Here is a 13,951-nt window from a genome sequence, read left to right as displayed (position 1 = left end):
GAAATGGAAGATGCATTTGGAAAACTGAAGTATTATTACTTGGATTGAGTGAGTGGCTCTCAGGGTAGGGATGCATTTCACTCTTTTTCCCTCTGGGTGGAATAGCCTGGATAATACTGGGATTTCTTCAGATTTATTAATTATCCAAGCATCTAATATGTATCAGGTATCTAAAACATAACTCACTTTGGATACTTGTTCCATGAAATATTGGATTGCAGATTCATGAAATCCAAGCTATGTTGTCCAGACAAATAAATCACATGATACTGAGGCTCTTCCCCTACTGGCACCAGCCCTCCTGGCACGACTACCTGAGGATGGGCATTTAAAATCTGTTTTCCATGACTCTTCACACAGGATTTTGAAATGTGCTCTAGGTTTGCCAGTAAAACAAGCTATTGCAAGAGTCTCCAGCAAAAAAAATGCAGGCCCTGAAACAAATACATGTTAAAAAAAATCAAATGAATGAGCTTTGTTTGCTCAGACCATGATTCTGCAGGATATTTGAAAGTATTAATTTGTAGTCTCATAATTAATTCTAGTGAAGTGAGTGGAACTGTTTCTGGGCAGAATCAGGCAGATGTTTAAATACCCTGATGAATACAGCTTCTAATTTTTATTACATCAACCCATATGCTCTTGTCCTGTATTTTAAAGACTTCCTTTGTATTGTTTCACTGTCTTCCCTTGTACGCTCCAACAAGAATTGCTGTTGAGTCTAGGCTGGAAACACACCACCTCTGTTACTCATGAAGCATGCATTAGTCTATAAAAATGTGTCACCATTCCAAGAAAACTCCTGTAAATGTAAAAAAAAAAAAAAAAAAAAAAAAGATAAAGTTATGGGACGCATTTTCAAAACCTTGCTGTGCTGCTGTGCTGGGTTGTGGGGTTGACTTCAGCTGAAATTACCTGTCCATCCATGCAGCTGTGGCACTATGCTCTGAAAATTCACTGCAAAAGAGAGTAAATTCTGCTTCCTTTTGGAGACAGACTCATCAAGTTCCTGTGTAGACATAGGGGCTGGAATTGATATGAAGCTCATGCATCCTGAGTCCGTCTCTGCTTGATTCTGTGGAGCTGAGTGGTGCCACCCCAAGTGACTCCTGTGTGTATACAAAGTAAATCGTGCATATTTTGTATGAATAAAGATGTGATGCAAGCATCTAGTATAACTCACTTGGAGAGAAGAATTCAGGTTAAACCAATCTACTAATCCAAACCCAGGGGTTTTCTTGGCTGAGCCATAGAAAACCAGTCACCTGTCAGTCTTCACTAGATCGACAGGCTCCACATCATATAAGAGAGACACTGAGCATGGGAACATCAGGAGATACTTAGACTGATTACCTAACTGCAGCTACCCTCTCTGTCTGGGTGTGTGTATTTTTGAGTCTTGGGGCAAAGCCCTCACCATAACCAGGCATGGTTACACTTTGCAGCCACAGCTTGCACACTGCACTTGTGCAGTGCCACAGAGCACAGAGGCCAGGATGAAAACATGGTCAGGGCTCTGGACAGGTTAGTGTGGTGGTCTGCAGAATCACTACACCAGATTTCGGTCCTTGAGGTATTGATTGCAAAGGGACTTTGAAAGACAAGCCCAGAGATATGGCTGCACACCCAAAGGAGGGTGAATACAATGGGCACTGAAGCTATCTGCAGTAGCTGCCTACACTCATGGGTTATATCAGAGCACAGGTAGATGGGAGGCTTCTTACATGGTTGAGCTATTTACCCTATCATATCAGCCTTACTAGTGGATGAACACGGGCATTCGCTACAGAATATTGCACAACATGGCAAATCCTACATGGGACACTCATGTACTCAGCCTCTAAGCCTTTGTCTGTCTTCATCTCCTTTCCTCACTAATTCTCTTCTAAAGGATTTCCATGGAGTTAGCACAGCTGTCTGCTGAACTGTATATAGGACACTGATGGTCCTGTGTGAGTAAGGGCAAATGCCATCACCTGTCTATGCCAGAACACTGAGGTCTAGAGGGCAAAAAGCAATGTTACCTGCTGTGGATGGTAGCCTGGGAAGTGCCCAGGCTAACAGTGGCCAGCCCCTGCATTGACCCTGACATGGGAAGGCATCTGCACCATCCCAAATCTACTTGGAGCAGCTAGCACAACACAGGGATGCCACATGGGTCCCAACTGAAATATTATCAAAGAAACCCCTCTTTTATATTTTTCTTTCTGCTGTCTGATGTTGGATCTGAGCCCCTGTGAAATGTGCTTTCTGTTAAAGTCTCTGCTTTCCCTGACCACACTGCAGTTCTGAGCTGGATGGAAAATGATGTGAACACCAAAGTAAAGCAGCATGAATGGCTGCACCCGAGGCAGCTCCATCCCTGCTTAACTCAGTCTCTTGTCTTTGGGACAGATGCCTCCCACTTCAGCCTCAGAGGCAAAAATAGGCAGTCCTGGTGTAAACCCGTTGCTCCTCTGCACTTCTGACTCACTGTTTAGGCTGTACATGCCAGGGTGTGTTTTCTTTCCTCTCCTTACAAAGCTTGCTCCCACTAGCAGTGACAGGAGTGCAAGTCTGTGCGGTCCACAGGAGGCCCAGCTGCTTGCTGTTAATGTTTAATGACAGCTCTGCAAGCTGGAGATATTCTCAGACTCTACTTCAGCTGGTCAGGTTTCATACAAACTGTTTTCAGCAAACACTGTAAATCTACAGAGCATTAAGTTACTTAGGAACACTGGGCCAGATTAGAGGAGACTTAAAGAAAAATTGGTGTAACTTTCTGCTTCTAAAGGCTTTCCCGCATCTAGAGTTAATATTTTTCACATACACAAAACTCACTGTCTCTTCCTGGTGCAGTAACAAATATGTATGCAAAGTCCTCACCAAAGGGTCAGTGCCAAACGGGATGCAGACGCCTTCCCCATCTCTCCCAGACAGGTTACTATTCTGTCAGCACAGTTGGAGTAGTGTCAGATGGTTTCCTAGAGTAAAGTAATGCAGCTACATTATGTTAGGCCAACTGATATCAGCAGAGTATTCAGACAGCTAATTTTTAACCTTCTCCAATTTCCCTTTGGCTCATGAAATGATTTCCTGCCCCGGTCTCTCTGACAGTCCCCTGGTTCTCCTCCAAGCATCTATCCAGCACAGAGACAAAGTTAGACATGAAGTATAGGAAGGTCAAAGCTTAAGATCATGCAAATAGGATCCAAGGGATTCTAACGATCCTAAACTGGTACTACTTATATGCCCAGCCAAGAGGAACAGTAGGTCAGAACAGCTTCCAGAAATTTGGACCCTTAGAACAAACTCTGCTTTCATATAAATCTCATCATAAATCTAGGGGTATTGCAGCTCAGGGATAACATAAAATTACAGAATTTTAGGGGCTGGAATGAACCTTACAGATTGTCTAGTCCCAATCCCCCCTGCCATGGGCAGAGACACCTTCCACTAGACCAGGTTGCTCAAGGCTTCATCCAACCTAGCTTTGAGCACTGCCAGGGTTGGGGCATCCACCACTTCCCTGAGCAATCTGTTCCAGTGTCTCACCACCCTTACAGTAAAAAACATTTTTCTAATATCTAACATAAACTTCTCCTCCTTCAGTTTGAACATGATGCCTCCACTTTCCACTTCCACCTTGACCAAGGACTGATCCAAGATCAATATATTATCTGTGGATATAATTGGCAACTCATATCCAAGACAGACAATTGTAACTGAGAGCAATTGCGTGAAAATTTTGAAGTATGGGATTTGGCTATGGCTGCCTTGATGGTCTTTTGAGACCTTGAAAGACCTTAGAAAGGTCATTACTTTGAATTCACAAAGAAGGTGAACTTGTACAAAGATATAGGAAATCCAATGGGTTCACCACAGGGGAAAACTGGATTTGCCAGCTGTGAATGCTGTACTGCGAGGGGGCCAGGCTACTGCCTTTTGAGTGCAAGAACAAAACAGAAAAATAGGCTGTCTGAGCCATAAAGAGAAGTTTGAACCCTTTCCTCCCTTCTACCTACCCTCCTCAAAACCCTGAAGATATGTCTGCTGAGGTCTATTCCATCCCCAGCTGGGGAGGGGGCTGAATGGTGACAATTTGAATGTGACAGGAGACTATCAGAACAGTGACAAACAAACCCACCCTGGCAGACTGTCTGCAACCACAAGTACTCCTGACCCCATGTTGCTCAGAGAGCAAGAACCTTCACTGTGGTCCTCATCCTCACTAACAGGGACAGGGTAGTCCTCCCCACATCCCCTACCAAGCTGCTTCCAGTGATGGGAAAAGAGAGTTCTTCTGCATGTTTAGAGCTGCACATGTGTAAAACCACACTGCACTATTACAGGATCAAGCTGTGCCTGGAGATTGCTTGTCCTGCTTGCTCCAGGACATGCTGGGAGCATGCAAGAAGGCCTCATCCCTGCTCTTTACAGATAGCAGGCAACAAGCTGTGAAGGTGGATTTCTGTCTACCTGAAGCCCAACCCTTCAAAAGTCTGGGATTGTTTGGATACAGAGTTCATAGGATCAAACCTGTGCCTAGTGCTGATTTCAGGTCACAGCAAGGGAGAGGCAAGCAAGCATGGTGGAGAAGGCAGGAGCTGGCTGGGGTGGGCAGTAGGAGGCTGGCACTGTGGCACAGTTTCTGTGGATGATGTCTTAGCACTTACTTTTTGCCCCAAGAGAAGGTGCTGGTCTCTGCTGAAAATGTAGAAGATGCGCCCAAAATGTGCACCTACTCCCAGTCTTCTTTTTCCTTCCCTCAATTCTGTTTAAAAGCACCCCTTTTGCAGGAATAAGATGCCCTGTTAAACTAGGAGTTTTGTCAGTGACCACTGTAAGTAACCATAATAATCTGTAAGGCAATGTGCAGCTCTGATGTGCAAATGGGATTTAGGGAAGGCTCACTAACGGGATAACTCAGACAGCATTTAAGCTGAGTTTCATAACGCTTTACTTGACAAATGTCTGGGTTTGAACTTTTTTAAGCCTTCGGGGCTTTAAACAGAGAATGTCAGTCTCCTGCAGAATAAATCCTTAATATTTTGGGCTTTCGTTTAGGAAGAGGAAAAAATCTCTGAGCAGAGAAGGAGCCAAAAAGAATATCAGATTTCTTTTCTTTCATCGTACACCACTACATATCATTTATTTTCTCTCAGAAGCCAGAGGCATATCTACTCTAAATATTTACCTACTTTCTTTCTAAGGGCATGTCTGTATGTCACCATGCTGATTTCTGTAGTAGACATACCTGCCTTACTTTTGATCTAATACATTTAATACATCCAGCCTTTAATAACAGGCTAATAAAACCAAGGTCTTATAGTTAATGTGTGAGGTCAGAGTAGCCTGCAACATCTCCTGGGAATATATTCTAGCCATTGCTCTGCACTGAGCCAGTCACACTAGCATGGCACCACAGGTCTTGCAGTGAAACTGGGAACAAGTGGGCTTTACTGGGAATGGAAGTTTGGCTACAGGAAATCCTTCATCCTTATGGATCATTAATACCTTTCCAAAATAGAACCACATCCAACAGGTATCTCTCTCTGCCTCCACATTCACCCACCAGGCAACCCAGACAAGCAGAGGCTGTGCTATCTCCATCCCTAGGGTCTTTCAAGCCCCAATTGGATCAAGCTCTGAGCAATGTGGCCTGGCCTTGAAGCTGGCCTGGCTTTGAGCAGGGCTTGGTCTAAAGATTTCTGAGGTGTCCCTTCCAACCAGAATTGTTCTGTGATCCCATGGTCCTAGCCCAGAGATGCCCTTCTTGACTTCTTGAAGGGCTCTTTTCAGCTCTGTACCATCAACAACTACTAGACTTTGGACTCTGAGCAGTATCAGAAACTGAAGGAGTGACTGTATCAAAGACATTTTTACACCCCTCACTTTCCCACAGGCAAGCAGTATAGATCTCTCCATCCCAGAAAGGAAACCGAGGCACACTCAGGTATCATAAAATGGCTTTCATTGAGGAAGTGAAAAAATAAAGTCAAAGTTAATGGATCACTGCCAGGCTCACAATGACTCTGTCTAGTCAGATCAGTACTGTGGGTAGCCTTTGCCATACTTTAATTGAAATCAAACAGATTCCTGTTCAAAAAGACACTTTCACATTGTGACTGCAAATCCTGGTGCCCGCCTCACTTGTCTGCAGAACTGCTGATCACCTCAGCAATCTTCCTGATGCCCTGGGCAAGCAAAGTTTTTAAATGTTTCTTTCAATTTTTTTACCCTCTTCCTTAAGTTGTATCTATCTTGCTGTGCATGATGCTGTATAGGTAGTCTGAAAGTCTCCATCTTCCAGTATCTGTGGCACAACCTGCCATTGAAGTAGAGAATGAGACCTTGGAAGTTATAGCTCTCTTCCCAGTGTTGCCATTGCCTTGCTGTGTGTGAGCTCACTTACAACAGTCCTTCTCTCAGCCTCTCTATGTAGAAGATGAAAGCAAGTAGCAACCCTATAGAGGCACGAACATGTGAACATCTCATGCCCTTAGCTGGAAGGCGCAGGAGAAAAACTAAGCACTCTTCAGTGTAACAGCCCAACTTTCTTACCTCCTCTTCCCCTGAGAGGACAAATACAGCATTGCTGAACTTCCTGCCTTTCCTCCATCCCCTGCAGCACTCTGGCTGTGCTCCATTGGATTTTTCTACTTCAGTTGTCTCTCCTCTGTAGCAGCCAGAGCCACGCACCTACTGCAAAGGCATCCCCAAGCCAGTTGCTGCACTTTGCTGGCCTTTGGTTTTTTCTGCTAGGCACTCTTTCAGGAACTTTGGGGTACACTTAGCACTTAGCTGCCTAAATGTCCTGACTTTTCTGCCTTCGGGAGCTCTACAGTAGATGCCCCACAGACAGGCTGAGTCTCTGTTATAGCTGCCGCTCTCTGAAGTGCTTGTGCTGCCACTGGCACTGCCCTTTGAGCTCAACTGCCAACACTTTATTTCTGAAGGGAAGATGGAACAGAGACTTCCATGACCATCTAGTTAACATAGGAGAAGCATTTCAGGAGCCTTAGGAGCCATGTTTTCAGTTGTTTCCTTGAAATCTAAGAACCTATTTGCTTAGCTCTTTGTTAAATGGAGCTTGGGTTCTCTTGGGAAATTTGCCTGCGGTCTCTTCCCAGACTTTGCAGTAGAAGCATCTGAAATGTCTTTACATGTGAGTGACATCTACACGTGAGCCAGACACCCTGGGCTCAGTTCAAAGAGATAAACAGGCATTTACAGGAAACAATTCATCTTCTCCAGTGGTAGATACCTAAAATAGCCCACAGCAATCACAAAAAGATTGCTTCCCTCCACAAACTATAAATTTAATCTGGAAAAGCAGCCCAGCCCTCAACTTGTCTTGGAAGATTCAGTTGCCTGGTGGTTTTTGAGCTGCTTTAGCCTTAAACATTCACACAAGCAGGCAGGTATATACATATACATACAGAAGCCTGCAGGAGACAAATGCCCTTTCAGCATGTTTCCTGGGCACCAAAGGACCTTGGATTCACTGTCCTGTTACCAGCACGATGAGGGTCACTACTTTCAGAGTAGCTGAAATAATTTCCCTCCATTGCACCCCTCATTTATATCCTATATGTTAGCATAAGTAGTCCTTGCTGGAATAGCTGAAAACCAATAATTTGGCCCACAGTGTTACACAACAAAGCAAAGTTGATTTGATTAAAATGAAAATAAATCAACTGGGTTTCACAGCATCATGGCAACTGCCAGGGCAATGTGTAGGGGTATCATTCCTGTTCTGCAGATAACCACTGCAACCAGGAAATATGTGCAAGATGTCACGTTAGGACTGTTACATCATCAGGAAAAAATCTCAATGGCTGATCATTGCCTGAGGGGGATGTCAGTGTTCCCGGCTCCTGTGCAGGGAGAAGTCTTACAGGAATTAACTCTTTCCTAGGTGATGAACACTGCTAGATTTTACCAGGATTTGTTTCACCTTGTTTGCCTAAAATGAATCATTGTTCTTGTAATTTTCACTTTTATCTTTCACTCAAACCATAAACAGTGTGACTCTACAGTGATACAATCACATACATGGGATGTCTATCTCATCCACCTTGCCAGCAGGTTTCTGCTGAGCCCTGGTTGTTCACCACAACTTGCCATAGAAGATGATAAATGTTATTTGCTAAACACACCTCAGACAGCCTCCTTGTTGTCTGGAGAGTAGCCCATTGCCTAACATGAAGAAATACTCCCTGCACATTACCAAAATGACCCATCTTACAGTAATAACAAGGCAGGGGGAACTTACATCTGCTTTCTCTCAAATATGTTCTGGGGCATGCAATGATAAAATGGGTTTTTACCAACTCAGAGATCACACACTATGACTGATTACTGCTGATGTTAAGGGATCAGTGCTGCAGGGATCAAGTCCCTCTGCAGCCCTATGCCTGGGCAGGGCAGACCCTTCCCAGTAAAAAATTCCCCCCTTGCTCAGAGGAAATAGAAGTGATAGTGCCTTTCCTCAAGTTTCCACAGACTCCAGGCAATCTCCAGCTTCATAAAAATGTCATTTCTAAGTCAAGAGAACAATGGATACAATATATTTCCTTCTCCTCCTTGACATTTTGTACATGGAGATGCTGTTCTTGGTCCTCGGCAAGTGCCAAGGCATGCAAGGTGCTCTTCATGCTGGATTGCTGTGGTTTGTGCCTGGAAACTGCAATCCAAACAGTCCCTGCTATTGATGCAGGCTCTATCCTGTTGAAAGTTCACCCTTATGCCCTGGGCCAGGCTCACACTGAGCAGAAGGAGGTGTTCTGTAAGACAGAAGTGCCTTTAATCTCTTCCCTCCCACCTGCATTTGTTCTTGGTTTTTTTGCATCCCTCTTGCTCTCAGTCAGGTAGGACACAAATTCCTGAGTATGTCACTTCATTTTACTACCTTTTTTCCTGATGCAGAACTTTGCTGCTGCATCTCTTGGTCTCTCCAGGCTCTCCAAGCTGCCTATGTTGTGGGCCCATTTACATACACTACCCTTTCTTCCTTACTTCCTTGCTTCTTTCCTTCCTTCCTCTCCTTCTCCCCCACTTCCCCTCCTCCATCTCTCCCTTCTTTCTTTTATTCCTTCTCTCAAATTCAGTTATTTTATTCTCTTTAATGCTGTGCAAGCTCCAAACACGTGACTGACTTTCCTTCAGAGGAACTAAAGCTCCCCCAGCACAAAGTACATACTGCACTGCCCCTGAATGTCTCAATTCAAGAAGACTTGAGCTCCCATTGTTTGCAGTTCACAGAGTTCACCTGCGTTTTAGTCTCCTCATCTATTAAAGAAAACAAAGTGGAGAGGAGAGAGAAGGAGAAATATGGCTGTAAAAGCAGCAGTTGATCAGAGAGCCCTCGTGTTCCTGGTACCGGTTGTGGGCCAATCAATCAGTCTCCAACAGCCCACTGGAGAATAACCGCCCAACTTACCCAAATTTATTTTCTTTAATAACAGAATCCTCCTGTGACCCTGCATTTATTGCTGATGCAAAGCAAGGCCTGTTTGAGCCTGCTATCTGCTCCCTTGTTCCCTGCTGTGTGCAGAGCAATGGAGCCATCGTCCTCATGTTTTCAGCAGACAGCAGCTTTAAATCACTGCTGGCCACTTCTGTCTGTGAGGGATGTGGGAGACTTTCCTGCACAGGTCACTTACTTGTGACTTGTGTGTGTTCACCCATGTGTGCTCAGGCTTGGTAAAATAAAGGTTGAAATGTCTGGGGACATCTGCTTATTGTTTGAGTTCTTGGCTCTGCAAAGGCTGTGAACACTGTCCAGGTGATGCAGTGAATGGATGATCACACAGATACTTGGCTGCAAAGAAAAGATTGCTGTAGAATCTCCAAGCTCATGCTCTGGCCAAGTGGCACTGCTAGCCAGGAAGCTGGTGTGCCCCAAGCAAACAGACATTGAGATTGCACAAAGGAAAATGGAAACTTCAGGATTATAGGCCAGATCTGCATTGTGAGCAGAGTCTCAGGACACAGCATCCTGTGTAATGCGTTTATTGGACATTGTGATCCTACTTTGGGGAATGTTCAAAATCCTTATGAGAAATGTGGAAGCATGTTTTTTGGAATTCTGAGAGAGGAATCCTGCTCAGCGCTCAAGGTTCAACTATAATGCAGATCTTTGGAAGGTAAGGGAAAGTTCTCTAAAGGGTAAATGAAGGTTTCGTAGTGCTGGCATAAACCCCACATTGCTCTTTATGTTAAAAATCAAAAAGTGTTTGTAGAACAATTATGAAAAACTTACAGAATGAAACCTGTCATTTTCAAAGAAAAGTGGTTTTTTTTCTGTATTTTAGAAACTCAGAGGAGCTGTTCCTACAGGCTTTATGCTTTTCAAGGTTTGAACCCTCCAGTGCAACCCCAGAACAGGAGTCCAGGTGCTGCTCTACCTTCTTGCAAAGATTTGGTCACCCTGGAAGACTATTTTCTGGGCATGTAGGTATAAAGCAAATCTCATCTTATGGTCCATTGGAAGCAGAAGACAGTAAAATCAAAATACAGGTAAGCTTGGATGTTTCACTTCAGAGTTTTAAAATCCTTCCCCTTTTAAAAAGCTGCATTTTTTTTTCTAAAGCTCAAGGACTAATCAAAAGAGGAAATTTCTTCACTGTGCTTGTACAATCTAAGAGCAGATTCTGGGAAAGGAAAATCCACTCCAAAACTGTAGGACTGGCCCCACAAGGCAAAGTTTCAATCCAAACACAAACACTTGCAAGGTAGAGGAGAGGATGTGTGTGCCCAGGCAAACCCCTGCCCTGCCAAGGTTAGGCAAGACCAGGAGTGAAGAGGGAGAGTGGAAAAGCTGGAGCATAGGGAAGGAAGATCAATGGAGGTGCTGGGTAAGCCTGTAATGAAGGAGCACAATGTGGTCTACAGGAATTTCTTGTATTTCCAGGTGAGGCAATGCCCTCCTCTTCTCGGGACCTTTGCGGGCAGGGCGTGTGTTGCAGCACACCCCAGGAGGGTCCTGGACCACACAGTGTTGCACCCAGAGCGGGGAGCTTTGAACTGGTCTGTGTCCCCTGCACAGCCATAACCCAGGGATCCAGGCACATCCTGCTGACAGCCTCTCGTGAATGGAGCAGGGTAGGGATATATTTGCAGGACACACGAGCAGGCAGAGCTGCAGGTATCTCACTCACCTGGCAGGGCTGCTGCTGCTCTCCCAGTGCTCTGTGAGCAGAGACCTGCTGCTGTCCATGGGGTTGTCCTATCATTTTGTCACATACGGAACAATTAATGGACTTCAAGCTAAAAAGTTGGCACGGGCTGTGGACAAATGTGTTTTTTCCAGCCATTATCATGTTTGTGCTTGGATGCAAGCCAAAATGTATAAACCTTCCTGGGGACATTAATTGGCTTCTGATTGCCTGTCCCTCAATATGGCAGGGGATGCAGGGCTGTTTGGCTTTTCATAGGTTTGCTCAGTCCCCTAATCTTATGTGAAAATTATCTGGCATGAATTCTACAAGTCAGAATGGCAAAAGTATAATTAATTCCCTGTGTGAAGTGAAAACAGCCAATTTTCCACAGCGTCAGCTTGAATATCAACAAGTCATGGAAATAATATGCAAAAAGCAGACAAAATTTGCACGCACACACACACACACACACACACACACACACACACACACCAGATATACTGAATTTTTATGGTGCAGCAGTGCTTTGTATGCTCCTGGATTAAAATGTCAATACATATCTGAAGATCTCTTCATTCCCAGCCTCAAGACTGAAAGAGCCCTTAATGACAGCCTCATTTTGTGATCAGTACAAAGTTTGTTGAGAATGTATGCTCATGTGATATTGTTTTCTAGACACTACCATTTTGCAGGCAGGTTCCCCCCAGATAACAGAGAATGGTAATGATTTTTCTCTAACCAGTGGTAGGGATTTAAGAGTAAAACATTTCTGAAGCCCAAGCAATCCCTTCCACTACCTAAGGCTTTCTCTCCCTATAGCAGACTCTTGTGTGCATATGTGCTGTCTTCCTTTCCACCACGTGTTCACTTCCACCGTGCTGATCAAGAGCTGAGTCCCTAGATCATTAGAATATCATTCTAACAGAGGTCTTCATTCCTCTTTGATTCCTCAAAACACAGAGCAGTCATCACAGTCTAGCTGGCCTAGAGACCTGCTGGATTAGGCATATCTGGAAGACCAGGAAAACAGTCCCTGAGGGCTAATCCTGAGCTTCTGACCACTGGTTGCTCTGCACGGCTGATAACTTGATTTGGAGAGGATGGGTCTCCAAAGGAAAACTCGAGCTGCTGGCACTCTTGTGAAGCCACATTGCATTGCTTCTCAAAGAAGTGGTGTTGAAAAGCAGCTCACAAGTCTCCATCCGTTTTGCTACAGGTGAATTGCAAGGCAAAGAAGAAAAGCAAGTTATGCTCAGATAGCGTCAAATACAACTTAGTAACTGGGCCCTGGTGAATATCCGGAACAGATGGTACAGATATACCTATCACCTCTCTGTAACCCACCTGACACTCCCTGTTACATTCCAGGACAGTGGGGGAATTAAGTATCAGCACCAATGTCACAAAAGTCAGCACGTGCAGAACAGTAAATGGAGATATCTTGGCTCTTTTTTATTTTTACCACTATACTTAGACTAATGACTAGGTAGTGCAGGTTTAGGGTATATGTTGGCAAATGTGAATACTGGGGTGTAATTACCCCACTATGTATTACAGTGAGATTGTTGGTGTTTGCAGTGCCATTCTCTGTGTCACTCCACACCAACAATTTCAAATTAAAAGATCAAATAAAGAGGCTGGGTATTCACTACCCATTTTTCTTTTCTTTACCTGTATATAGCCTCATTAGTGGGAATAACAGAGGAAGAAATCCATCTTCTTCCTTCACCCATTTCTACTTTACACTTCACATATCCCAGAAGCTTCCTTACCATCACAGAGAGCACTTCACATGTCTCTCCTTGCTGAACAGTTCTTAGCAAAAGGCCATGATAGTTCTTTGTGTATGTAAAACATAGCAGAAATATTAAACCAAAGATCAAAGGCAGTTCTGTTCCTCAGATACTTTCCCTGACCCTTTAAACTGGCTGGGTGCAGAATGAATAATAAGGACCAGACTCTGCCATCAATTATGTGGAGTTAAATCCAGAACAGGCTGTTGTAAATCAAGTTATTTTAGAGTTACACAGTGTAACCGGGAGCAGATTTGGGACCTGAGTCTGCAGGCCAAAGAACCAGACTGCAAAGGGAAAACCCCACCTCTCTACCTCTTCTGTTCACCAAAACTCCATCTCTTTGCATAAGCAGCCCCATCTGCCTGCTTGGAAAAGCACACAAAGCTAAGGCCTTCCTAAGCTACCCAGCCAGGGCAATTCCACTTCTAAGCACCGCCAAATGGATCACAAATCACTTTTATATTTAGCTAATGTGTCAACATGCAGCCCAAAAGGACCGAATAATATCTAATTATTATCGGCAGGTATAAAAGGTAGGGGCTTGAATTGTCTGGGTGCAAAGCTTACTGGAGGAGAAATAAAACCAAAAGACTTTAAGTGTTGAGCAAAATGTGTCTGGAAACACATTATACAATAAACTCTGTCTCCTCTTTTTCTCTTCATGTTGCATGATGCTTCTCCCCCTCACACAAGCCTAATGCTGTAATCCTGCTAAATATTTGCAAATTGGAACCACATCGGATCGAGACAATAGAGGGGGAAAAGCAAAGTGATGCAAGTTATGATATACTTATTACAGCAATAGCATTTCACAAGATTAAAGAGGATTTTCTAAGCAATGGAGACAAATCCAGAACCAGCTTTATTGAGCAAACGTAGCAGATGCTTCACCCGTGAACATGTGGTAGTGCAAACAAAGGAGATTATCTCCTTTTCCAAATGAGCACCATCAATGCTGCCATTCCATTTATTATGCATTTTCCCAGTCAAGTGTTCGCTTGTGAGAGGCAA

This window comes from Acanthisitta chloris, unplaced genomic scaffold (assembly GCF_000695815.1).
Source record: "Acanthisitta chloris isolate BGI_N310 unplaced genomic scaffold, ASM69581v1 scaffold14776, whole genome shotgun sequence".
Taxonomy (NCBI): Eukaryota; Metazoa; Chordata; class Aves; order Passeriformes; family Acanthisittidae; genus Acanthisitta; species Acanthisitta chloris.
The sequence above is the reverse complement of the archived record's forward strand: the minus strand, read 5'-3'. Positions refer to the sequence as shown.